Here is a 27,926-nt window from a genome sequence, read left to right as displayed (position 1 = left end):
GCTTATTTTGACACTAAAGCCTTTTGGTTTTGATAGATTTTATAATTAATTTAATTCTATTTTGTGTTTACTGAGAACCTACTATGTGAAAAACACTGCACTTAACAGTTACACAAGATGAAAATAAAATAGATACATTTAGGAATGGATCTGTATCCTACCACACCAAATCTTTCCTTGCCCCATTCAATATACAGGTCTCCATCTCACAGCCTTTCTGAGGTGGTAGAATGAGTTACCCCAAACCAGCATGGTCCTCTTTGGGCATAGAAAATCCAGCTGACTGGAGCAATCCATTCCAATGGTTCTCAATAGCTAATTTAGTCTGTCTTCTTAGATTCAGTCCACCTCCACAAAGAAGACTGGGAAACGTCCCAAGATGCCAAACCACTAAGCCAAATGTTCATAAAAGGGAAATTGACCAAAAACCACAGGCAAACTACTATCTGACCCTTCATTCTTCTCTACACCTGCACGGCATGCAGAGCCTGACTTCCACCCTCAGGCATCCACATCAGAGTGAATCAGAACCCAATAACACATTTCCTATCCCCGCAGGCCTAATTGTGATAGTTAGGGCTCCACAGTGTTTAAAACAACTTGCTTCAAAGGGACCAAGCACAGTAAATCTTTTTCAGGCTCTTTTTCATCTTGAAGCTACTGCAGTTGGGCCTTCTGGCCATCGTTCCTGCCATCCCAGACACAGGTTACGGTGCTACCTATGAACACCATGAGTGTAAAGCGCTTCACAGGCTGCTCAGCATGACCACAGCCCACCGATACAGCAGAAGAACAGAAACTCCATGATTTTCCTCCGTTTTATAGAACTGTGGAGAGACACGGAGCAGTTAAATGACATAATGATTCAGCCTACCACAGGCAGCAGACTAAATAAACTGTCCCTCATTTCCTCACCTGAATTTTCCATATTCTTATTTTTTCAATTGTAGCCATTTGGTTTGTTTCCCTGAAACATTAATGACCAAGCAAAAATCATCCCAATTTGAGAGCATTTTTTTTTCCTATTTAAAAGGTCTATGCTGACTTTTTATTATATGCAGTTGAGGACCAAGTGTCATCTTTGACTAATTTTGCACATTTCCTAGGATTTCTTCAGAGTGGAGACAAGAAACTGGCTGTGCTATTTAGACACATGACCTCCCTTCTACTATAGACGTCTCTGTCTACCGCTTATGAAGAGGAGGACCTGGTGTCCTTTTGGAGAAACCCCACCGGTTCTCGCCGGGGAAATAAGCAGCGTATTTGAAAGGTCTCAAATCATCTGTGATGTGACAGAAAATTCACAAAATTTTCAAGGCAACATTAATTCTCATTAATAAACAAAACAAATTAAGCTTTCATAACAGCTGCTTTAGAAGGGGGAAACATATGTCTCAAAATCAGAGAACGGTACAACATCAGAACCAGAGAAGGGATGAAAAACACTGCTTTTAATAAATATTTACCTAGCACACAATTTGAAATATTAGTAGAAAGCACACTTTAATTTTTAAAGTTGTTGTATTTTATTTTTAAATCGGAGCTACTGAAAAATTTAAGGAATTAAGCAGCCTACGTCTGTGGTTCTGTCAATATGTAAAATTTGGACATCAATGTTGTTTTTGAAAACCTCACAGGTATACATTTTCAAAGATAATATATAACACCAAGAATTTTGAAAAGTAAACAAATAGCCGTTTGCTTATTCATTATACAAAAGATTCATATTAGGAGGCCTTTAAGAATGTAATAAGATTCAATTTGCAAAAATTTAAGTGGCATTAAACTTTCTGGGATCATAGCCATCTCCTAGAACCCTGTGTCTTATATGTGTATCTGTTTCATACTTGGGAAATAAACACCTGAGTGATGACTTTTAATTCCTTTTCAGAATTATATTACAGTTGACTTTAAAAGTAATACAAGCCTTCTATTAATACCTGCTTACAAGGGTTGACTATAAGATTTACTTTTAGAAAATAAAAATATGCTAAAATTAAGTAAAAAATAAGGGTGCTGTATGTCCAGCGGATTTCATTTGACTTTTTCATTTGAGAAATATTTATTGAATTCCTAGCATGGTCAGGTACTTCTTTAGGCACTGTCAAAAAAAGTTTCGATCATTAGTTGTTATGTGGATTATCAGTTGGATGGGTGGATATAATTATATACCCAACTGACATTATGAGCACTAAATATCAAATACAGATATACAAAATACATTCACACATAATATATTTTGATGAGTATAATACTTCTGTCTAAATCAACATACTAAAAGCAAAAATTAAAGATAAGCAGTGCAACAAGATGTATATATATAACTGGGACTCCCAGATTCAATTTTACATAACCAAGTATTTTAAAATTTATTGCTCACTCACTCAAACTTCTTCATCAAAATATCATGGTAAAAATGACTGTTCATAAACTGAGCAACACATGTATAAAAACACTTCTCACATGTATAGCCTCCAAACTTTGTGGTGTGTCTGAAAAACATGGTAAGACCCGTAATACAGATAGCTCAATCACGAAAAATCAAGGTTTTAATAAATTCTTTATTGTTCATCAACATTAAACAAAGTATTTTTTCCTACTCCATAATGATGCTTTTGTGTCTCTTTTTTTAAATTACTATTAGAAAACATACCTAATTTTAGAAAGGTACAGAAGAATATTAGAAATAAAACAATCACATGAGATCAATCAGACCACAATTAATACTCACTGAGCACCTACTATGAGCAAGGCACCAAAGGGCAGAGGTCCCCTGAGCCTGCAGTGGTTCTGGCATGCTGAAGTATTGGACTCACTGAGCACCTACTATGAGCAAGGCACCAAAGGGCAGAGGTCCCCTGAGCCCGCAGTGGTTCTGGCATGCTGAAGTATTGGTCCCTCATCTCTCAGGGTGGTGGGGCAGGGCCCTGGGCTAGAATTCTGGCTACAAGCAGATCTCTTCGTTTATACCTTTGCCCCTCCTCAGAGAGCTAAAAGTTAAATAAAAACTCATTGTTTAATTAACATCAGAAGATATGGCTATAAATACATCACAGTGCAGAACACAGTTCATTGTCAAATTAGTGGTATACAGAAGACATTCTGTAAGAAGAGAAAAAGAATAATGTAGGCTGTGTGGTTTGGGATGATTTCATGGACTAATTGGAAATTTAGCATAATCTTAGAGAATGTGGAGGGGTCAGAAAAATGGCAAGGGTACAGTGCAATTGAAGTCACAAGGGTGGGAAAGAGTGTTTGGAGGAGCAATCAATCACAGTGGCTGAAATATGGGCTTCATGTCAGGGAGCAGCAGAAGGTAAAGCTGGGGTGAGAATGTGGAAAGCCCGAAGGCTGTACTCAAGAGATTAAACTATATCCTTTTCATTCATTCATTTATGAATTCAACACATGTTTGATGAGATCCTACTATGTATAAGACAGTGGTCTAGGTGCTGGGACTACATCAGTAAACAAGACAGAAATCCCTTCCCTCATTAAGCTTACAATCTACTGAGGGAGACAGACAATAGCTGGATAAATAAATTAAGTAAATAATAGGAGATGACAAGTACAGTAGAAAAAACAAAGCAGAGAAGGAGGAGAGGGAAGACCAAGGAGGAAGTAGAGCTCTGGCATTTCAAATAAACTGGTGAGAGATGATCTCACTGATAAGTTGACATTTGATCAAACCGTAACTGGGGTGAGGGAGTTAGCCATGTTTCTGCCTGGAGAAAGAACATTCAAAAAATAGCCAGTACAAAGCTTCTAAAGTTGGACTGTGCCAGGCATGTTTGAAGAAAAGCATGAAGATTAATGAGTCTGAATCAGAGTGAGTGATTGGGAGGGAAAGAGCTCAGAGAGATAAAAGGGGGAGCACCTGTTAAAGAGACTTGAAGGCCATTGTAAGGATGTTGGCTTTTATTCTGAATGAGATGGGAAACTGTTGGAGTATTTTGAGCAAAGCAGCATGCCCGTTCCTAATTCCAACAGACTGATTACAAAGCAGGAGGGAGGTCAATCCTGGGATCATAATAGCTGCCACTTTCCCATCCTCCCTAGGACCCAACTATTTGCCCAGATTTTAATCGTGTTATGAAGAGAGTGGTATGGTGGTGCCAGTGCCTGGCCATACTTCTTTTCAAATTTCAGCCTTTGAACCATCAGAGAGAGATTGAAGCTGGGCTCGTGTTCACAGAGGTTCATTGCCATGGAATGTATGGAGACCTCATTGTGGGCAGTGAGGAGCCACCAGACATTTTGTTCTCAAAGAGGTGTTTTAGGAAGATTAAGCTGGTAGTAATTCATAAAATGGAAAGGAGAAGAGGCCACTTTTTAGTCCAGAGGTGAGCTAAATTTGTATGGTAGTTCATAAAAGGAAAGAAGATACAATTGGTAGATGTATTTTGAAGGGAGCTTAAAGAGAACTTGATGATTAACTGAAAATAGAGTTTAAAAGGGAAAAACAAGTCAAAGATGACTGGACTTTTCTATTTCAAATGCTAGAAAAGATGGAAATAATTATATCAGAATGTGGTAAAGTCAGAAGAATATCTGTTTGCTAAGTTTAATTTTTCTTTAAACTGGGGGAGTTTGGGGAGAAGAATTCGTAGAATTGAGAACTGTTTAGTTTCTTTTCTTTCAATTTGAGCATGAATGATGGATTCTTAAAAGGAGGACCTCTGAGTCTCTGAGTTTTAAACTGGGCTCCACAGATGCCTAAGGGATTTTTCTGGGACTTCAGGGGATACTGTGTGGCTGAGGTGAGGCTCGCTTCACTCAGAACAACGCTACTTTGATCTCTTCTAATAATCAACTTCCAGCTAAGATGTCCTTCATCCTCAGATAAACCTCGCTGACAGATGACTGAAACCTCAACTCAGTGTTTTCTGAGACAAGTTTAACTGTCAAATTGTTAGATGATTCTTCCTTACTTTTGGCCTTGTGCTGTTGAAATTTGTCCTTTATTGTTTCTTTTTTTTTTTTTAAGATTTTATTTATTTATTTCTCTCCCCTTCCCCGCCCCCCACCCCAGTTGTCTGTTCTCTGTGTCTATTTGCTGCATCTTCTTTGTCCGCGTCATCTTGTGTCATTTCTCTGTGTGGGCTGCGCCATTCCTGGGCAGGCTGCACTTTCTTTTGCGCTGGGCGGCTCTCCTTGCGGGGTGCACTCCTTGCGCATGGGGCTCCCCTACGCAGGGGACACCACTGCATGGCAGGGCACTCCTTGCGCGCATCAGCACTGCGCATGGGCCAGCTCCACACGGGTCAAGGAGGCCCGGGGTTTGAACCGCGGACCTCCCATGTAGTAGATGGATGCCCTATCCACTGGGCCAAGTCCGCCACCTTGTTTCTTCAAAGTGCTATAGAACAAGTCTTTTACCCCGATGACATTTTCAGTTTCCCACATGGTGAATACCCAGAATTTACCAAAATGTCCCATGATGTGGTGACAGTGGCTCAGATCCCATAATCAGGGCCTGAAATAGACCCCACTATTTCCAAAGTTGTGGAGGAGAGAATGAATTTGGCCAAAGTCCCTTTGCATCAGGCTCACTAAAACAATCCTGGAACAGGTGTACCTAATAGCAATCAAAAAAATATTTCCAACTGCAGACTTTTCTTAGAAAAAGAACTAAACTCAGCACAAACATTACAAACACCTGTTATTTTCAAGCTAGTATATACTTGGCACTATAAATCAAAGGAGTTATCTGTGGGACTGTGGGACTGTGTTTGGCTCCCCAAAACCAAACTGTGCTGTGTGCTTTTAATTCTGGGTCTATTTCAACTTGAAGGTAGAGAAAGCATCCCCTAATAGAGTTAGGAGTACTACAAGAAACTAAAAAGTAGGTCTGAAATATGTGCCACTACCAGTCCTACCCTTTGACAGTTTGAAGAGTGAACTTCCATCAAGCAGTTACCATCAAAAAGTCTACTTGGATTTCATTCTGGATTTGGTCTACCTGCTTTAACTATTTCTCGACCCAGAGGTCACTATAATGGTTCACTTTTTTTTTTTTTTTTTTGCAGGAACAGGCTCATCTGCCTGCCTTTTTTTTATTAAAGTTAATAGATCACAAGGAAGGTTACATTAAAAAACATAAAAAAAAACAAGAAACCTGAGTTTCCCATATAACCCACTCCCCACCCCCACCACATCATTTATGTAAATTGTATTTTTTTGAAAATCTATACATCACAAAAAAAAGTTACACTAAAAAATATAAGAGGTTCCTGTATACCCCACACACCCCCACACCCCACTCCTTCCATACCAACAACCTCCCACATCATTGCGGTGGACTCATCACACTCAGTGAACACATTTTGGGACACTGCTGCACTACACAGATAATAGTTTACTCTGTAGATTGCACTCTGCCCCAGTACATTCAGTGGGTTATGGCAGGATATATAAGTTCCAGCATCTGACCTGCAATATCATTAAGGACAACTCAAAATCCCAAAAGTTCCCCCACATCACATCCCTTCTACCCTCTCCCTGCTCTCAGCAACTACTGTGGCCACTTTCTCCACCTCGATGCTAAAATTTCTTCTATTGCTTGTCACAATAGTTTTATAGTAGAATATCAGTAAGTCCACTCTAGTCCATATTTTATTCCTCCATTCTGTGGACCCTGGGATGGCGATGTCCCCTCCACTTCTAGATCAAGAGGGGGCTTAGATTCCACATGGATGATGAATGCAATTCCTCTGCTTACAGTTGTAGGCACTCTTGATTCCCTGGTGTGGTGGTTGACCATCTTCACCTCCCTGTTAGCTGACCTGGGTAAGACCAATGAACCAGAGAGTAGGAGTCGCCACTCTGCTGAGGCTCAGGGCCCAGCTGGCACATGGGGAGTCCAGAGATTCAAGTTTCCTGAGTATGGACCATCTCTAGTGCCAACCATAAGTTCAGTAAAAGTGACAGAAGAGGCATGTTTAGAAAAGTCACATCTGAGTCCAGCACAAATCCAAAGTAGGATCCTCTGACATGGCACAGAGCTCCAAATCCATCTGCCATGACTATATACTCAGTGGATCTCTGTAGACTTCGGGACAACCAGTACGTGGGGTTGTATCTGCTTTGGCCTTTTCTGGGGTCCTGCTGAGGTGTGCATACAAACGACCCCTCTGATGACCTCCCAACTCTTTTTGGAAGACTCTTAGCCATATCAACTCATTGTCTTTGCCATTTCCCCCTTTTATTCAAGGTCAAAGAGCAGTTTTTAACACTTGCTCAAACATGTAGGCTGAGATATTCTACTGGTCTGAGTTGACCCTTTTATTCGAGGTCTCTTTCTAGTTGCTTCTCCAGTGGTTGGTAGTAATCCCTCTGCGCTAGGGAGGCTCATCCCCAGGAGTCATGTCCCACGTTGGGGAGAAGGTAATGCATTTACATACTGAGTTTGGCTTAGAGAGTGGCCACATTTGAGCAACATGTAGGCTCTCAGATGTAACTCTTAAATACCCTACAGCTCTAGTCCTAGTTCATATTTCAGGCACACAGGCTCCTAAGCATAGTCATCAGTATCTAGGGTTCATTATTGGACCATCCTTCCTTGTTGATCTTTGCATTTGCACTTGGGGGATTATTGTTGTTCCACTGGGGAATGTGATAGAGCTCCCCTGGGTGGGAACTCAGCACTCCCTCTGTTGACATTTGTAACTATAACTACTATAAAAATACCCCATATATATCCTAACATATTTATGTTCCCTATATAAATGCCCTGGAGAACTTCCCCACCCCATGTTCCCCCCATCAGTAATACCCCACACCAGAATTCCTCCTCTGCCATAGTTTAACCTCTCTGTGGTCCAAGACTTCTTCAACAATGAATCCTAATATATTGTGAAATTCACTTAATAGGAAATTGAAATACAGGGTTGGGTTTAAAGTTTAGAAATAGAATACATAGTAATTTAGAAGTACTAAAATAAAGTACAAATAAATTGGCATATTAATAAAATGGAAAATATTATAAAGCTTTGTTTCTAGCATTTTGCCTTTCATCGCTGTAATAGGAGTTACCCTGTATGTACAGTGGCAAGGCACTTCCATTTCTTCCTCAGGGTCTACATCTTTTCTTTTTTTTTTCTAATTTTTAATTTTGTCTTCAAAAAAGTTTTGGATCACAATAATTCACATACACAATATAGGGGATTCCCAGATATCCAACATCAAACCCTTTTCCCCTTTCCCCAGCAATGATCTCTTTACATGTTCATGTGATATTTGCAGCAGCTGATGTACAAATTTTGAAACATAGCTATCAAACATGGTTCCATTTTGGTTTACATTATTGTTTATATTTTAAACTGTACAAATTTCTAAATTTTTAGTTTCCTTATGTTTTACATTATAGTTTACATTTTAATTTATAGACTTTTATACACTTTAGATGTAAGTTGACATGTTCATCATTGCATGATCTTGTAGAACACTTCCATTGCCCCCCAGTTCTCTCTCTCCCTCCCCTCAGGGCACACCATGACACTCAATCTTCACTACTTGAGGAATCAGATTTACAGATACTGCAGCAATGCTGAGGGATTGATATACTAGACTTCCCTAACTAATTGGGAGCCAGCGATCCTCTTGAAACACAATTCCCTCTCTTTGGGAACATCAGGTCTCCCCAGGATGTGGGTACACCTTCACACTCATTGTATGGGTCTCCACCCAATGATATAACATACTATGACAAAATGAGCACTCACATACTCCCTAGAAGCTTGCCCCTGTACCAGATGCCCCTCCTTAAGCACCTTAAACACGTGACCGTTCCTTATTATATTTTCTAAATAATTTTCTCAACAGTATAGTTTCAAACATATACCTGACATTCTCCCATATTCAACGGTTCTCCCCAGCCCTCCTCTCAATTCCTCGGGTCATCTGACCCATCCACCCAACTCAAGTCCCCCTCAAGCCCACAAAGCCCCACTCAAAGGTATCCCTATGCCCCCATCTTATCCATTCCCTGTACAAATACTTACCTCCAGCTTGTCATAGACTTTACCCATGTAGGCTTCAGCTCGCAACATCACCCGCAGATTCCTTTAAGCCTATCTTCCAAGCTTTAGCTTTCTGAGACAGCTCAGTTTGCTTGTTTCATATCAGAGAGGTCATGTAGTATTTGTCCTTCAATGCCTGGCTTGCATCACTCAACATAAGGTCCTCAAGATTCATCCATGTTATCACATGTGTTTGTACTGTATTCCTTCTTATAGCTGAGTAGTATTCCATTGTATGTATGTACCACATTTTATTTATCCATTCATCCGTTGACGGGCATTTGGGTTGATTCCAACTTTTGGCAATAATGTATAATGCTGCTATGAACATTGGTGTACATATATCGGTTTGCGTCCTTATTTTCAGATCTTCTGGATATATACCCAGCAGTGGATTTGCTGGGTCATATGGCAAATCCATAGTTAACTTTTTGAGAAACCACCAAACAGTCTTCCAGAATGACTGGATCCTTCTGCATTCCCACCAGCAGTGGATGAGTGTTCCCATTCCTCCACATCCTCTCCAGCACTTGTAGTCTTCTGTTTTTTTGATAGCTGCCAGTCTTATGGGAGTAAGATAGTACTTCATTGTAGTTTTGATTTGCATTTCCCTAATAGCTAGCGATTTTGAGCATTTTCTCATGTGCTTTAATGGTTCACTTTTAAAAGATCAAGAGTGATTTCCCAATTCTAAGGGGGAAAAAGTAATATATCAAACACAAAGCAAGAAATAGATAGCATGTGTCTTTATGAATTCAAACTAGTTTCAGTAAAACCTACTTCTCAAAATGTTTGAGAATATAATTCCTCGCAATTTACTCTTGTTACACACAAAAAATTATCGTAAAGCACAAACCATGAGTTATGCACACACACACACACACACAACAAATCTCCTTTCCTATTAAAGAGAAGGACACACAAACTGTGTGCACATGTTGCACTGAATATCTACACAATATAAGAATTTCAAGGTAGTGTGCAGAAGCACATGTTTCTGAATTTCAATTAATAAAATACATGTTATAAGTCCTCAGCTACAATTATTTCATAACTGAGCAAGTTTAACCCATTCTCATCTGAAGAAGTGTGGTTTCTAATGTCTGCTTCAATTTTTGTCCTCTACAAGACAATATTTATGTTCTTATAGGTATAGCAACTATGGGAAAGTAAAACATGCTAGCCATGTGCCTGAAACAGTGCTAGGAGCTTGGTACATGTCTCATTTGTTTCTTATAATAACTCTGTAAGATTGCTGCTGTTGAGAGTAACTTAACTTATTTAAAACAATAACAAACAAACAAACAACCCTAAGGTTCTGGCCACCATCATACAATTAGTAGGATCACAAAACAAAACTCAAACCCATATCTTCCTAACTCAGAAGCCTACAAACTTTCTAGTTCACCTTGAGGCTCCCCAGGATTAAAAAGAGATTGGAAACAAGGGCCCTTTTATTATCCCTCACTGCTGCAGTGGGCTTTGCACATTATGGGATCCAAAAAAAACGAACTGGTCCTCAGAGTATATTTATGATCCAGAAACTAGAAACAATAAAAATTCATGAAAGATTAATACAGATGATGCATACATGCTGTAACTTAGTAAATATAAACATTCAGAAAAATACCCTGCCACAAGGGTTACCCAGATGTCTTCTGGTAGGAAGCACTAAAGCAGCCTTCACAGAAAAGCAACATTTGGGCCAAGGAGGTAGGATTTTGAAAAATGGAGATACAAATGCAGACTCTACAGACGATGTGAAAAAGGTAATGGAAAAATGTAATTGTCAAGTGGGGGACAAGGACTAAGACTATTTGGCTTATGGAGACAGACTGAACATGACGTGAACTGATGCTTTCAACAATTATATTTGAAAGTCCATTATGCATAAAACAAAACGCTAAGTTTTCTGGTGTGTGTAAACATGCTAGTGCTCCAAAGCTCTTTTATAAAAGAGAATCCACATATATGCATTACTACAATATAAGGCAAATTTTGATGTGTTCCATAAAAGTGATACAACATATTATAGGAATTCAGAGAAAGGAGAGATGATACTCTTCCAGGTATCCTTTTATTGAAGTACAGCAATAACTATAATTTTAAATAATATATGATAAGCACTAAGAAATAGTCTAAAGTATTTTGAGGGAAGTGGACTTGGCCCAATGGATAGGGCATCCGCCTACCACATGGGAGGTCCGCGGTTCAAACCCTGGGCCTCCTTGACCCATGTGGAGCTGGCCCATGCGCAGTGCTGATGCACACAAGGAGTGCCGTGCCACGCAGGGGTGTCCCCCGCGTAGGGAAGCCCCACGCGCAAGGAGTGCACCCCGTAAGGAGAACCGCCCAGCACAAAAGAAAGTTCAGCCTGCCCAAGAATGGCGCCACACACATAGAGAACTGACACAGCAAGACGCAACAAAAAGAAACACAGATTCCCAGTGCCGCTGATAAGGATAGAAGTGGTCACAGAATAACACACAGTGAATGGACACAGAGAGCAGACAACTGGGGCGGGAGGCGGGGAGGGGGGGGCAAGGGGGAAAGGAAGAGAATAAATAAAAAATAAATCTTTAAAAAAAATAAAGTATTTTGAGGATTCTGAGAAAGGCAAGACTTTTTCTTGCCAGTGTGATAAAATGTCTCCACAAAAAGACAGTTTTGGAACTGGACCTTGACAAAGGAGTATCATTTCCACAGGTATAGTAGGGAGAGATGATTTTAGGTAAAGGGAAAGAGATGATCCAGGTTCACAGAGAAGGAAAGGTCAAAGCACATTTGTTTTGACCTGTTCATTATCCATGAAGAGCAGTGTAGATATGAAACAACAAAACTATACAAATAAAAGCCACCCACCTATCTAATGTTTGAGCTTCATCCATTTTACAATCCATTCCATTTTTGAACAGCTATGAATTTTATGAATGGGATAGTGTTAACAGCCTATAAGGGAAGACAGATCATTTAACAGGCAATTAAAATAAATTACAAGAAGTGGGATATTTAAAGTAATGGAAATGCAAGGTGATTTGCAACCAGAGGATGGGATCCCACGCTAGACCTGGAAGATAAGTCAGAGTTAGCCAGACAAAGGAAACAGGGGTAGTCCCAACCAGATGACCAGTGAGTGCAAAGACCTGAAACCAGAGAGCAAGATTTGTTTAAGGAATCAAAAGAAGACAAGCCGAGCTGGAATCCTGAATGAAAGGAGAATATCAAGAGAATAAAATTAAGAGGTAAAGAGAAGGCCTTGAAATTCTCCATAAACCACATTAAGAAATTTGTACTTGTAATGAATAACGTTCTATGCATCACTGAGGAGCCATTGTGGTGTTTAAAGTAGTGAGGTGATTTTATTTAAAATAATCACTCTAGCTACCCTAAAGAGAAAGGCTTAGAGTGGGACTTGATTTGAGGAAGGCAGATGAGTTACAGATCTCTTGGGTCTATTCAATTAAAGGGCCTAGCCATGTCTCTAGTAGGAGCAGCACAGAAGGAAGGAAGTAGCAAGTTCTTGAAACAGTTTTGCTGGAAGAGGGTTGCAATAGGCCATTGGTTCTGGGCTTGATTATACATGTTTGGAATAACCACAGCCATGGGAGGTAATAAAATCATTCAGGAATACATGGGTCTATTCAGCAGAATATAAGGTCAAGGCACAAAACCCCGAAGAAAATCAACAATGACAGAAGAGTTTGTCAAAAGCATCAACAAGCTAAAAGAAAAGTAAGAATAAAACTATGAGGGAAGTGGATGTGGCTTAACAGATAAAGCATTTGTCTGCCATATAGGTGGCCCAAGGGTTCGATACCCAGGGCCTCCTGGCTCGTGTGGTGAGCTGGCCCATGTGCAGTGCTGCTGCATGCAAAGAGTGCCGGCCCAAACAAGAATGCCCCCACGTAAGGGTGCCCCCTGCTCAAGAAATAGCATCTGCACAAGGAGAGCCACCCCACACGAAACCATAGCCCGCCCAGGAGTGGTGCCACACGGAGAGCTGATGCAGCAAGATGACGCAACAAAAAGAGACACATATCTCCAGTGCCACCTGATAAGAATATAAGTGGACACAGAAGAACACCCAGCAAATGGACACAGCAGGGGAAGAGAAATAAATAAATAAATCTTAAAAAAAAAAAAAAGGAATAAAACTATGAGAGTGGGTGATCACAGAAGCCAACAGAAGAGTGTGCTCAGTATTATCAAGTGACACTCAGAAGCTGAAAAATACCGATTAGAATTAGCAACATGAAAGTTCTCAGGACTTTGACAAGAGCGGTGTTTCTTTGACAAGAGAGGACGGAAGACAAACTGCAGTTCACAGAAAGCTGAGTGGAAGGGCATATACATTGCTCTTTTAAGGAGTACAGCAACAAAAGAGGAAATCAAAGGAGCTATATGTAGAGGAGAAAATAGGATCTAAAGAGGATATTTTCTATTTGTTTTTTGGTTTGGGCTTTTCCAAATTAGGAGATACTTGAACCTCTTTAAATTAAAACAGGAAGAAACCAGTGGTGCAGTAACTGTAGAGGATATGGTAACAAGTGGGAATATTAAATCAAGTGTGGTCCCTAAAAAAGGGGATTGAAGAAACAGGTAAAACAATTAGCCTTGGATAGAACAAGAGACACATTTTGTTGTATCCACATGGAAGAGGGAAAGGAGGAATGTGAGTGCAACTAAATATCTAGGGTTGGTACAGGTTTAGTGAAAGCTCTATTGAATTCTTTTTATATATGAAGGAGGAGACAAATTGCTTGTGAGGGTGGAGGGTCAGAGAGTATACAAGAATAAAGACTGGGAGAGTGACTAGTGCAAAATAGTGGATTGGTATATGGCATTATGGGCTCAACTAAGGGTTGGAGGCCATCAACCTATTGTGGCACTAATCTATACAGTTGTGATTTTTCTACAACCATCTTCAGCATAGAAAAACACAGAGTTGAATTGGCCAGAGTTGAAGATGTAAGCATAAATAATCAACAGAGTGACCACTTAAAGTAGTACTAAAAGAAAATTAATCTCAGTGGTGTATCAATGCAATATGAAGTACAGAGAGACTAAATTAGTTAAAGTCAATAATGCTACCTGCAATAAAAATTAAACCCCCCAAAACCTCATTGGCTTAATTTAATAATTTTTCACTCACATAAAATATGAAAAGGCAGACAGAGGGTTGCCTTCTGTCTGGTGATTCGGGACCCAGATTCCTTCTATCTGGGTCTCCATTGTGCCCAAGGACTTGGAGTCCTCTGATGGATCAGGTGGTGCATGAGGTGGGGAGAGAATGTGAAGGGTTGTGTCAGTCATCACGAGCCGACCTGGCAGCGGCACACGCTTCATCATTCCCACGCATATTCCGATGGCAAGGACTCAGGCCCACGGCCTTATTAAACCGGTTTCAGTAAGCATTTGATCTGACTGCCACCAAGGCATAGAATGAAGTTAGGAGGCTATTGTAATCATCTAAAAATAAAGAAATAGGAGGTGCAACAAGGTAAAATTCACTGTAAATGAAAAGGAAAACACACTGGGAGAAAATCAACAGAATTTGGTAATTGCTTTCACCAAGGATGTTAAATAAAGGTCTGTCAAAAGCAGCGTTAGAAAGAATTCTGAGGCCAAAATCCAGGATCAGTGAGGCCGACCCTAGCCATTCTATTCAAGTTGAATTGCCTTCCCCAGGACATCCCATGTCCCCTTAGCTTGCCCAATTCCTTTACATAGCACACGTCACCTAATGTACTCTAATTAAGTATAGAATTTACTTATTTATTGTCTTTTACCTTCCACAATAATGTAAGCAAATTGAGGGCACAGATTTTCCACTCTTTTGCTTGCTTCTTTTTCCCCAGTACCCAAAACAATGACCTGAATTATGTCACTGAATTATGACTTGCTGAGTAACTGTCATGACTGATTAACAAGGGCACTAGGGTGAAGTCCAGTGGCCATGGAGTATGCAGACATGCATTTCCTAATGCCAAGTTCACTGTAGAAAGGGAAGGACGACTCAAATATCATGAAAGGGATTCAAGTTTGGAAATCTGGAGGAAAAGTAGACTCAGGAAAAAATATTTTGTGTGCACAGTGGAAGATATTTAGCTTTAGAAATGTCATATTTAAGAAGAAAGTCAACTATCCAGGCAGATATATTCTGCTGAACATTGAGAGTATACAACCTGAGTTTAGGCAAAAGATTGAGAATCGGTACTTAAGGGCCTCAGGATCAAAGACGGAAAGTTATTCATTGGGCAATGAAATTTCTGAGTAGCCAAATAAAATGATCTAAGAGACATTTAAATACAATTAATCTGGTGGTTTCCTATTGGGTAGAATAACAATTACCAGACAGAACTTATTTCTGTCAAAAATTATTCTCATAAAGGAATCTTTTACTGCATCATTTACTCAATCTCGGTATACTTATATATAGTATATCATATACGCAATAGAAATCCAAATCTTGTTTTCTCATGGTTCTCTTGGTGAAATATGATCCGTGTCAAAGCCCTCTAGTGGCAGTTCTGGAGAGCAACAGGTCTACCTCTGGAGGAAAACTGAGTTGAATTATTCCTTTAGAACACTAGGGAAAAAGAAATAATCTTTTAATTATTCTGCATCTGCATCCTTGGAAAACAGAGGCATAATCTTTTTTTCTCTCTCTTCACAATCTTCTTCATATCTACCCCACCCACAAAGCAAAAGCTAGGATAGCAATACCGGCAAAAATCAGAGTCAACAAATGCTTAACAAATACTAGAGTGATGATATAAATGTTTTTAAATTTAAATTTTCAGTAAATAACCATATGCATGATTTTAACTGCTATACTGTTTGTTTCAGATTCATTTAAATTAGTTATTACAAAATGTATTAAGAAGTAAGTAGAAATATTATTAATTCCATATCTATGTGTAAAAATGCTTACAAATGCTAACATGAAGATAATCACCCATCTGCACGCAAATTAATAATCAGGAATTTTTAAAATAAATGAATTGTTAATGTTCCAGTTGTAATTTCCATTCATACAGTAGTTAGACTTAATATTAAGCTAATGCTTCCTATTATCTATCTTATACACCAAAAGGTATCTTAAGTCAGTGTAGCAGTTTGAAATTATTTATGAATCCCAAAAAGAGAAATATTATGTTTTAAACCAATCCATTCTTGTGGGTGTGAAACCCATTTGACTGGATTACATTAGTGGGGTGTGATTCATGTTGAGTCTTCGCTGTCTTGCTGGGTCTGGTATAAAGGGGCACCCAGAGACTCAGACAGAGAAAGAAGAGAGCTGTCATAATTGATTCTGCAATGTGAGAGAGGATTGCTTAAGCTCAAAGGCCCCAAGAGGCTGGGCCCACGGAGCCATTCAAGAGGAAATCAGCCTTGCACATGCCTGATAGCTTACAGCCGAACTCGGGAAGAGGGAGAAACAGCTGAGAATGATATAGGAGACCCAGAAAGAGACAAGCCCTATATCTGGTTGCTCACAGCCAAGCTCTAAGAGATGGTTCTGGAGGGGAACGCAGAGACCTCCACAGAGATTGGCAGGCATCTTGCTTCAACATGTGGCAACAATGCCAGGATCAACAGTATCCGACTTTGGTGCCTTGAGTTGGACTTTTCACAGCTTTGGAACTGTGAGCTTTTACGCCAAATAAATACCCTTTATAAAAGCCAGCACATTTCTGGCACTTTGCATGAACAGCTCTTTGGAAAACTAAAACAGTCAGCAACACCAATCTCTCTGTGCTCTTGGCAAAACTGATTTTCCAGTCCAGCATATAGAATGAAAATAAATACACTCTTACGATATTTTTGGAGTCATATTTTCAAATTTTATCTACACATAACACTGACAAAATTTTTAGCAAAATGACCCACACAGCCCCATATTTTTCTATCGCCATTAGAATAAAGTGGGACATAGTATACTGCATTTGAAAAAAACACCAGTTCAAGAAAGATCAGTTTAAAGCTTGAATAAATAAGCATTACATCAATTTATTTTCACATAAGAAGCTTTATTAAACTTCTAGAGGCAAATGATGATTGTGAAAGCTACATTTTGACATTATATATTCTAAATTGAGAGTGGGTTTAGAGGTTAATTGCTATATATCCACAGACTTCCTAAAATTGATAGAGTATGAATGTAATAAGTATCTTAATCTCTAGGACATTTTATAAAATTCCAAACTGTTGGTTTGAGTCTTTTATGTGGACCCCAGAAAATTATGTTCTTAAAGTGAACCTATTGTGAACTTTTGATTAGATTAGATCAATTAATGATTATTTGATCAGATTGCTCCAATAGGATATGACCCAGGGTGGCTCTTAATCCTTTTACTCTAGCCTTTTATAAACTGAGGAATAAGGCCAAACAAACAGGAAAAAGAAAGCTGCAGTGACAAAGAAGCCTCTAGAAGTTGAAATCAGTGAACCCAGGAGATAAAAGCCATAGATGAAACAGCCCAAAGCAGAACTAGCAACCAGACGCAGAGTTGAAGGGAGAGATGAGTCAATGCCACATGGTGCCCTGCCACATGCCTGCTTGCCCACAGCTGAGCTCGGGAAGAAAGTGAACCAAGAGGGAAAGGCAGCAACAAGCAGAGCTACCATTGTGCCTTGCCACATGGCAGGAGTCCAGGATCAGCAGCAATCAGCCTTTGAGGAGAGAGCTTCACCTGACGCCTTGAGTTGGACATTTTTTTCCCAGCGTCAGAACTATAAACTTTTAACCTAATAAATCCCACCGTAAAAGCCAACCCATTTCGGGTATATTGCGTTGGCAGCCTTTAGCAAACTAAAACACAAACATTTGATAAACATAAGAAAAACTGAAGTTTCTCTGTTTTTATATACCCAAAATATAAATAGCAATTTCCCTGAAGTACTTTATAGAACACACTACAATCAAAATGAGCATGCATAGGTCAATACAATTATCTAAATTATTTAGAATCTGAGATAGAAAATAAGGCAAAATTTAAAAAAAATAGTCCTCAATTTACAAAAGGCTCATTTCCCAAAGTTCATTAGCAAGTCACTTATTTTGAATACACAGTATATTACTCTGTAGGGGGAAAAACGGTATTCACAATGGCTACCTCTTAGTTTCTCCCTCAAAATCTTGTTTAATCATTCACAGTGTTGAAATATATTTAATAAAAAATATATCAAAGCAATTATTTTATACTAAATAGACTCATATATAAACAGAGAGAAAATACAATAATATGAAAGAGAATAAAATTGTAAATGTTTTTAGAATATTGGTATCCTGAGAAAACAGGTTTAATACAGTGATCAGGGACATGGACACTAAAGGCCAGGGTTCAAATCTTCCATTTGTCAGCTTTGTTAGTCCAGGCAAGTTATTGAATGTCTCTGTGTTTCATGTTCCTCATTCATAAAGTGGAAATAGTTTACAGGATATGCTCATAGTATAATTGAAAAGGTTTAATGTCTTACTATACCTAAACTACTTAGCATGGTACCTTGTTCATAGGAGGCTCTAAATATAATATTATTCTATAACCAGTACTGCTTAATATAATGCAAGAATTCATAAAAGACATGCTGCAAGAGTGCAAAATATGGTAAAAGATAACGTTCATCTTTCAGTCAGTTCTAAAGATTTTTTTAAAAAAAGATGTACAAATGAAAATATTTGCCACACGGTGACTTAGCAATTTTTGACAATAATATATTGTAAAAATATGCTAAGACATTTGGGTTGTAGAAGCACAAAGTTTAAACCAAACAAACCAGATTGTTTAATATGTCCATGCCTTCTGGCTCAAAATTGTTCCGGTAATGTTTTAGAATATGTTTTGTTTTAAATATCTCTAGAGTTTTAAGAATTCAAGGGAGCTTCCTTTAACATTTAAATTTAACATTTAACATTTAAATAGGATACAAGTTGAAAATCAGTGATATAAACATTTTAATAGACGTTCTACCGAACTAAAACTAAAACTATGGACTTTCAATGCTGTCAAAAAAAAAGACAAGAAAGGCTTAATTTTTTAAAAATGTTTTCATTATTTTCAGATTTAACCCACCAAAAATTTGTTCGTTTTTTTCAAATAAAATACAAATGGAACAAGGGGATAGTCATTTTCTGGGACCACGGACATTTATTGTCAACTGAAGTAGCCACAAGCCCTAAGCTACTCCAAGCGCGTTTTTCTCCTTCCTTAAGTGCTCTTCAGAGAACCAAAAAAAGCGGACTTCCGTCCTCCGATACTGTGACTCCGTCTATGTTTTCTCAGGACAGATGGTGGCGCTGTGGTACCATTTGTCGAGAATTTAGCTTTCGCTTGTAAAGCTTTTATAAGCAAAAACATTTTTTATTTTTTTAAAGCCTGATGCCCTCTTATGAGAAGAAAAATTATTTAGAACATAATTTATTGTTATCTTTAGTGGTAGGTAAGCCCACCATTAAAGGTTGTTTTAATGTTTACTGTCTTTACAAAGAGGCATCTAAAACTTGAAAATGTAGGCAATTTACTAGGTACTTACTTTCTGAAAGACTGATAGTAGGTGGTGCTATTTTGTATCACTGATAATTCAAGAGAATAAAAACGAAAATAAATGGTATATTTTGTTCATTAGACATAGTATACTATTTTCAATATCCATAATTTTTAAATAATGCCTTACCACACTTCCACGTTCCCCCCACCAGATCTTCATTTTAAAAAAACCACTTTTCTCAACAAAAGTAAACAATGTAACCTAACTCTCTCTCACCCTCACAATTATTTGAGTGAGAAGCCTTGTTCCTATTGAAAGTCATGTTACTGGATTATATGATGGTGCACACGCCCTGCATCGAATTTCCTGAATACCTTACCCCTCTGCTGATCTCGCTAAACCACTGTCTTCTGACTTTAGTCGGACTTACAACCCAGGTGACTAATGCAAAAGTATAAATCGGGACCTTTTCTTCCCCACCTACTTTGCTTTCAATATTCTTTCCCTTTTACCTTTGTCCAATCCGAGGATAAAAAAAAAATCATGCAAACGGACTTTGGCCCAGTGGTTAGGGCGTCCGTCTACCACATGGGCGGTCTGCGGTTCAAACCCCAGGCCTCCTTGACCCGTGTGGAGCTGGCCCATGCGCAGTGCTGATGCGCGCAAGGAGAGCCCTGCCACGCAAGGGTGTCCCCCGCGTAGGGGAGTCCCACACGCAAGGAGTGCACCCATAAGGAGAGCCGCCCAGCGCGAAGGAGGGAGCAGCCTGCCGAGAAATGGCGCCGCCCACACTTCCCGTGCTGCTGACGACAACAGAAGCGGACAAAGAAACAAGATGCAGCAAAAAGACACAGAAAACAGACAACCTGCGGAGGGGAATTTAAATAAATAAATAAATAAAAAAGAAACACTCCCTTCTCCAAACACTTTAAAAAAAAAAAAATCATGCTGGGTGATCCTTCCATATCCCTTCCAGTTCACCCCTAATTCTGAATAAAATAAAGGTCAAAGAATACAAGCAGCACAATGATTGGAAGGCCAGGTCTCAGTAGACATACTGCAGGTGAAAAAATACAGCCCAAGAAGGCTGGCACCTGAAAAAGGGACAATCTTTAGAGTCCATACAGCAAAGCATCACTGTCACCTGAGACACTTAGGGAATGAGGGAATGTTTGGAGAAAAGGATTCAAGGCTTCAAGAGAGTTTATGAGTGCTCCAGCTGGACGTACCATCTGTTCTGGCCTAGGCCACCTCCCCTGCTTCAAGTAAGTCCTTGGGACTTCTAGAGATTTCCTACCTCTTCTAGATAAATTGTACAACAGTTTAGCTGCAGTCCTACTGCACTCCTACAGTTTTAACCTGTTTTTTCAATGGGAAATACGTTCTTTTCCAAATAACCTTATGCCAATTCCCAATAGGCCAAACAAATAAAAATACAAATAAAATTTGTATTTTAAACACAAATTTATTTTATAACTTTTTATAACTTAAAAATTATGAAATTTGTTGAATAAAGACAATAAAAGAGGACAATGGATGACTATTCTAAATCAGAGGTTAAGCATTCGACTTGTTTTGGTGTTCTTATAGGCCAGCACACATAAAGAATATAAATAAGTGTCTATCACTGAATTTTAGAGGAGCCATTTTTAGCCTCATTTGATGCTCTATGGGGAAAAAAATTACACACGAAGACCTTGAATTCTAATAATGAAGATAGAGGCATTGATCTATCTTTAAAAACCATTGTTCTATCTTTAAAAACACACTTTAAAAACTATCAATTTATCTTTAAAAACACACTTTAATAGAAACCATTGTTTTATTATAATATCTTGATTTTTAGGGGCCTTATTCCATTTTTTTAGGCAACTTCCAATTCCCCTACATTTGCAGTTGATCTTAAATGAGAGATAGTATTTCCCATCTTGGTTTAATGGGAATTCCAACTATCACTAATGGTTGTCTGTAATTTAACAAGCCTCTTCTATTTCTATTCTCCTACTTCTAATTGTCTTCTAAAAAATGTGATATTGAGATGCACTTCAAAAAAATGATTTGGGAGAACTTTCCAAATTCCATGATGCTACTTAGCACTTTCGTGAACCAAAGGCATAGGTCAAGAATTTTCTAATGTACAGAGAGTTGAAGCTGAGTCTCAAAACTTCCCAAGCCCCAAGGGTGTAGGAAAACAGAAAGGAAATATAATGAGCACCGTCTCTTCTTGGCATGCTTTTCTCAACCAGTTTTCATATCTTGGTGCTGCTCTCCTCTGTAGACTTTTAAATCAAAAAGTAAAAGTGGGGTGGGAAGAGGGGAAATGTCAAGAGTCCTGCCTTTTGTCAGGAGCCAGTTCTGGATTATAATCTTAAACTAATGTGGATCTTTAAAAGATAACAGCTTTCTTATTTTTCCTATCTACAACAACAGTAAAAGAAAGAATACTGATTTACCTGATTGCAAATCTGCCTTAGGGAGTCTGCAAATAAGATGTTAGAATATAAATTGTTGCTGTTGTAAATGCTTCTCCCAACTATGAGATCCAACTACTAACACAATTAATATCAGGGTGTCCCTAATCCTGAGCATAAATGATAGGTTCCTTTTAGATGGCAGTGATACGTCTGTGGGGTTTTATTTCCAGGGAGACAGGGCAGGATTTGCTGCTATGCAGACTGAATAATGTTGGAAGCCAACATCATGTCACATTTTGTGTGCACTTTCCAAAGATTAATCCGAGCGTTACAAATGGGACACAGACTGCCATTGTCCTAGGGACACTTTAATAACCCACACCTACAATATTCAACCTGTTGTTTGCATAGGGACAACTTTGGGGCACAAAAACCCACCAGAACGACTTAGGGAGAGGAGCCGTGGAGAGGCAGAGAGACCAGGCGCCAGGGCACCTCTGCATTTCATCCTTCATGGCAAATGAGTCTGTTTGGAGTTTATTTATGCTTGAGGATGGGGGTCGTGCAGCTTGCTTTCTTCAAAGCTACTTAGCTGGCATGCCTTAAAACTGCTGAATATTAACTCAGTTTCTTATATATGCTGCATTTTCAGCAGGATCTGCCATCTTGCAGCTAATTTTTGTTTTGTTTTTACATAATGCATTTCAAATTAAATAACGTACTGCATGCTCCCTCAGGATTTAAATTATGCCTGGCCAGTTTATTCTTTTGTTTTTCTCCTTATCTCCCCTCTTTTCCTTATAATTTCTGGCACCTATTGTTTTACTGGGGCCTCCTTCAGGAATAGAAGATTCAGGAGAAAGCTTCAGGATGAGAAGATGGTGAGAGGAATAAAAAGAACTAATAGTTTTCGTATTTCCCAATTCATCACCTTGAAGTACTTCCATAAATACTTCTTCATTATTATTACAACCTTATTTATTTTAGAAAACAAACTCAAATGGAGATTACAATTGATAACTAAACTCCCTACTGAGCTTCAAATATCATGTCATATTTTTAATTTAAGAAGATATTTTTAATAGAAAATGATAGAAATATTTAATGAGTATAATCATAGCTATGATGTATTTATCCTAGATATTTCAAAAAGTATCATAAAGATATTTTTCTTTTCATAGTACACTATAACCATAGCCTATTGTAGCATGACTGTAATAGGTACAAAGATTCAAAATTAAAATGCTTTTTTAAGAAAAACATTTTGAGGAAATCATAGTAAAGCTGAAAGATTTACAGAAACATCATGAAGGAAAAGATTAAATGTGTGTGTATAATATATACTATACCTAATACTTATAAAAATGTACCAGATACAATTAACTTAATTTCCACCTGATGAAAGATTTCCATTACATAAAAGATTACTGAGAGAGAGGTAGACTAAGAGTTAATAGTATACATTATGCTATGGGACATGCCCCTACAACTGAAATTTAGTACTATCATTTTCAGAGTCATATCACAATTTCCTTGTTTTTTCACTTTTCTTCCATTGATATACTCCTTTTCTATGACAGTTGAAAACAGACTTTTTATATGAAAGTTTTCCAAACAACCATTGCTGTCCCCAAATAAATATATGTTTCTTTCTTATCTAAATAAGTATTAATAATATTTTTAATAATTTTATTAACACTTAAAAGTGTTAATTGCAAATTTATCTTTAGTGATTGGTATAATTCTTTAAAAATTAAAATTATTATATTTGTTTAATGTAAATATTTTTATTTTTATTATCACTCCTAACCCTGTGAATGAGTATAAGATTCTTCTTATGTAAATGTTATTCACTTTGAGGTATAAAAATAACATGATTCAAACAAGAATACATGTATGAGGAAGTTAAAAGTCTTAAGTGCAAGTATCTTAACAGCATGTAGTTCATGTGAAAACAGCATGTAGATTACTTTTGACTTTATAAGCTTCCTATGGGGCATTAACATAGCATAGCTGGTAGAAGGAAGAGTTGGGGGAAAGTATGGATTAACCCACGTTTGTTCTCTGCTCAGGGTCTTAAAAAGCTGAAATCAACTGACCTACGTTCTTTCTTGGGCCCACGGTTCTTGTGGTTGTAGGACTGAGGTTCTTATTCTTTTGACAGCTTGACCACTAACAGTCCTTCCAGGCTGCCCACATATCCTGTCCACTTAGTCATCTCCATAGGTCGCCTGGAGCTCTGAATCTCTTTTGCTTGTGGAAGGGCCCAGGCCCTTTTAAGGGCTCACCTGATGAGGTCAGGCCGGCCAGATAACTCAAAGTCAACAGATCAGTAAACTAATCGCAGGAGTGACAGTCAGTCACATTCACACAGCCAGCCTACATTCAATGGGAAAGGATTATATGGATGTGTGCACCAAGGGATAGGAATCTTAAAAGTCAACTGCTTTTTAAAACTAGGAAACAATGAATTATCCCAAGTTTATATTGGACGAAAAAGAAGGAAAATTGGAAAAGTTTTTTAAAAAACCTTAAATTATCTAATTACTACATCAGATTTGAGTGATAGTGAAAACAAATTAGAAAACATAGTTTGTATAAAATAGTGTATCCAGGTCCTGTTTACACCATTGACCTTTTCTTGTATATTGTACCATTTTTCATTAGAATTCCTAGCTTAATAATCAGTTATTGTAAATTCCTAATCTAATTTTTCTAGCAATCCACCTTTTCATTATTTTTATTTCCCTCACTCTCTTTCATTTGACTGTTTTGTTTTGTTTTTGTCTTTTTGAATGTCTTGTAATTTTTAAATCGAAATACAAATATAATGTTTGGAGTAAAGAAAAAAAAAAGTTAACTTAGAATTCTGCCTACCACACAATGTAATTACAGATACTGAAATTGCCAAGAAGGAAAGAAAGTAGGAAATAAGAAAGGGAGGAACCTATGTGGATAGAACCGTGAGAAAAGGCTTCTCTGGGATGATACTTGATCTGAGCCGTGTAGGGCAGAGAATGCACCAGTCATGGGAATGTACTTAAAAAGGTTATTATTTATTGTTTTGCTGTTCAAATTCAATATATTACTATAATATTGTTATAATTTCATTTATATGTCAAAGTAGGTGCTAAATTTTTGGAGGTTTTACAATTTTAAAATTTCTAAAATACATACTTTTAAATAAAACTTCTTTTTCTAGAAGCTCTCATTAGAGTTTCTGCAGGAGAGAGAACAAGCCATATCACTGAGCACGTGACATGAGCTGCCTTTCCAAGGGCCCTGCAGAGAAGTATGTCTCAAAAACGGTGGACAGGGAGATACCTAAGTGGTTTGCCTTTAGAAAGATGAAAAGAAAGTCCCCTAGAAACCAATAATACTAATATTGTGGTGGTGGTTCGTGTCGAAACCATGCATTTATTTATTCAAAAAGTATTTGTGGTAGAAAATTTTTGAAATATCAATTTATATTCTGCTTTCTGCATTTTCTTTCCTTCCCTACTCCAAATGCAGTGCCGAGACCTTCACGTTTCCTTACCTGGGGGATTTTGCAGCGTGAAAAGCAGAGCCGACTTTAGCAAGAATTTAAAGTTGTAAGAGAGATAATACCAGATGACCTAGAGAGTCAGGGCTGCCACAGAGTTACTATCGGGTAATTAAGAAGGATGAGGGAGGGAAAAATTTTCCCCTCAGAATTAAATTTTTTAAAAAAAGGGAGGGAGGGAGAGAGTGGGTCAGGACAGTAGGTTGGGGAGAAAGAGCTGTGAAAGCGGGCCTGGGGCAGGCTCTGCAGTGTGGCAGCCGGTGGGCCCCAGCTTCCCCCGAACACTCCTCTTTCCAGAGCAGGACCAGAAGCAGCAAAGCCATGGAGCCTGTACAACCAACACCTCGCTAGAAAACCAGCGTGACCCACAAGCAAGGTAGACTCCCGGGTAGCAGGACCGTGTTTAAGACCCCAGGACCTGGGCTCAAAGTCCAGTTAGAGGGTGCTTGAGGGGGAGAGGAAGGAGAAGGACGATAAAGACTGAGTTTGAATGCCCCTGAGTCGTGTTTAAACCTGCTTGTGAGTTTGCAGACCAGGCATGATGCACATAATGCTGAGCACTTGCATACCAGGTTCATGGAAAACCCCTAACGAGTTCTGTCCTCATTAACCCACAGGAATTACTTCTAGACAGTTATTGCTAACATAGAGAAAGTTTCACTAATTTAACTGATTTGAAGCATTTCTTTATCTTAGACATTTCCGTTTTCCTTCTCAGAAGCTGCTTCTCCTCCTTGGGAAGGGAGAGTGGTGTAGCAGAAAGACTAGGAAACCGGAGCCCTGGGCTTATTTATATGGCAACTGTTTATTAAGAATTTTTTATTATCCAGGCACCTTGCGGGGCTTACAAAGGTAAATGAGACCATCGTTTACCTTTAAGGTTCTGAAAGTGGGGAAAGGCAAGAGAAAGAGAGAAAAAACAGGCCATACGCAATATTGCACAGTGGTTAGCACAGAGGCTCTGGGGTCAGAAAACCGTTCAAATCTCGTTTCTCCCATTACTTAGCATCTGATCTTGGCCAAACCTCTGAAAATTCTCAACCTCAGTTATCTCACTTGTCCAAAGTTTCTACAGTTAAAAGAGTCAGTTAATGGCTTTCCCTTATAGTGTTGCTGTAGCAATGAAATAGTTTTTATGAAAGTTTATTATTATAAATACGTCATTGCAATACAATGTGTTAAGTATCATGGTACTTATATTGATTTATGTGACTAGACATGGATTCCTCGAATCAACAAAACTTTACTGAGGACCTACTCTCTTCCTGGACCTGAATGGTGACAGTCAGTGTCCTCTCTAAGACTGCCCCCTTTGTTAAATAAGGAGTTAGGAACAGGTGATCTGTAGCACCCCTGAAAAATGGGTGGAGAGTTCCAGACAGAACTACACTGAACACCAGTCCATTGTTCTATAAATATAATTTACATTACATTTTTATATTTTATATTACATTATAACCACATATGGGTGGGGTAGAAACAAAATGAAGGAAAAATTAAAGTTAGCCAAACACCTATTTATATTTAAATAAATAGAAACAAACAGTAGGAAAGTGGCTAATAACTGAAATTTTGAATGATTGCATTATTTCACAATTTCCTTTCAATGAAATAGAAACTATATTGCTATCTGGTAAATTTAGTCAATAGAAGTAACCAATCAGTATTGTTTATGTTAATGTGGTATCTCAAGTATATCCTTTGACTCTATGTAATTAAAAACTTAATTTCAAATCCAACTGAATTCAGTTTCTAATCCAACTGCTATGCTTTGCTTCTGCTGAAAAAAAAAATGTTTGAATAAGTTCATTTGTTTTCCCAAGTGATTTCTATAAACATGGCTGTAATAGTTTTCCACGAGACACTAATGAAAGCTTATTTTGGTCAAATAAATGGAAACATTGCTAAATCTAGAAGTTTTCAATCCATTTCAAAAGACTAAATTTCTCTTAAATGTTATATCTTTAAAAAAAAATAAAAGCACTTCTGTTTCCTGGATTTGGGTTAATATGTAGAATATATGTTAGAGTCTGACACCTGGCACGGCAAATTTCTATGTAATTTTACACATCAGAGATGACTCATCTGCAGAAAAGAAGAAGTAGAAAACAACTGTAACTGTATAGCAAGACAAGTTTTCTAGTGCAATTAAAACACATGATCTGACGAACTGTGTGTTGTAGTATCATAGCATAAATCCTGTGTAAACTGGGAGACCCTATACATATCTCCTTCAAAATCTTTAGCTTTCACTGATATTTATAAACAAGAATGGGAAGATTACATGACCCTTTGTGTGCAACAACTTGCCATAAAACTGAAAAGTATAGCAGTGTCTGATATGCATATGTGTATCTTACCAAATTTAGGATCAAACAGTTTGGAAACATCCAGTTTCCAGAAATGTTATGTAACATTAAGGCAAAAAAAAACCAGAATTAGTTTCTGTTGTACCAG

At 38.2% G+C, this 27,926-nt stretch overlaps 1 protein-coding gene across 1 annotated transcript in view; it reads left to right on the top strand.

Annotated features, from left to right (window-relative positions):
* Positions 1-27,926, top strand: part of GRID2 (glutamate ionotropic receptor delta type subunit 2) — a 1,588,204-nt gene that overhangs the window by 1,551,441 nt on the left and 8,837 nt on the right. The window lies entirely within an intron of this gene.

The sequence above is a fragment of the Dasypus novemcinctus genome, chromosome 1 (assembly GCF_030445035.2).
Source record: "Dasypus novemcinctus isolate mDasNov1 chromosome 1, mDasNov1.1.hap2, whole genome shotgun sequence".
Taxonomy (NCBI): Eukaryota; Metazoa; Chordata; class Mammalia; order Cingulata; family Dasypodidae; genus Dasypus; species Dasypus novemcinctus.
The sequence above is the reverse complement of the archived record's forward strand: the minus strand, read 5'-3'. Positions and strand labels throughout refer to the sequence as shown.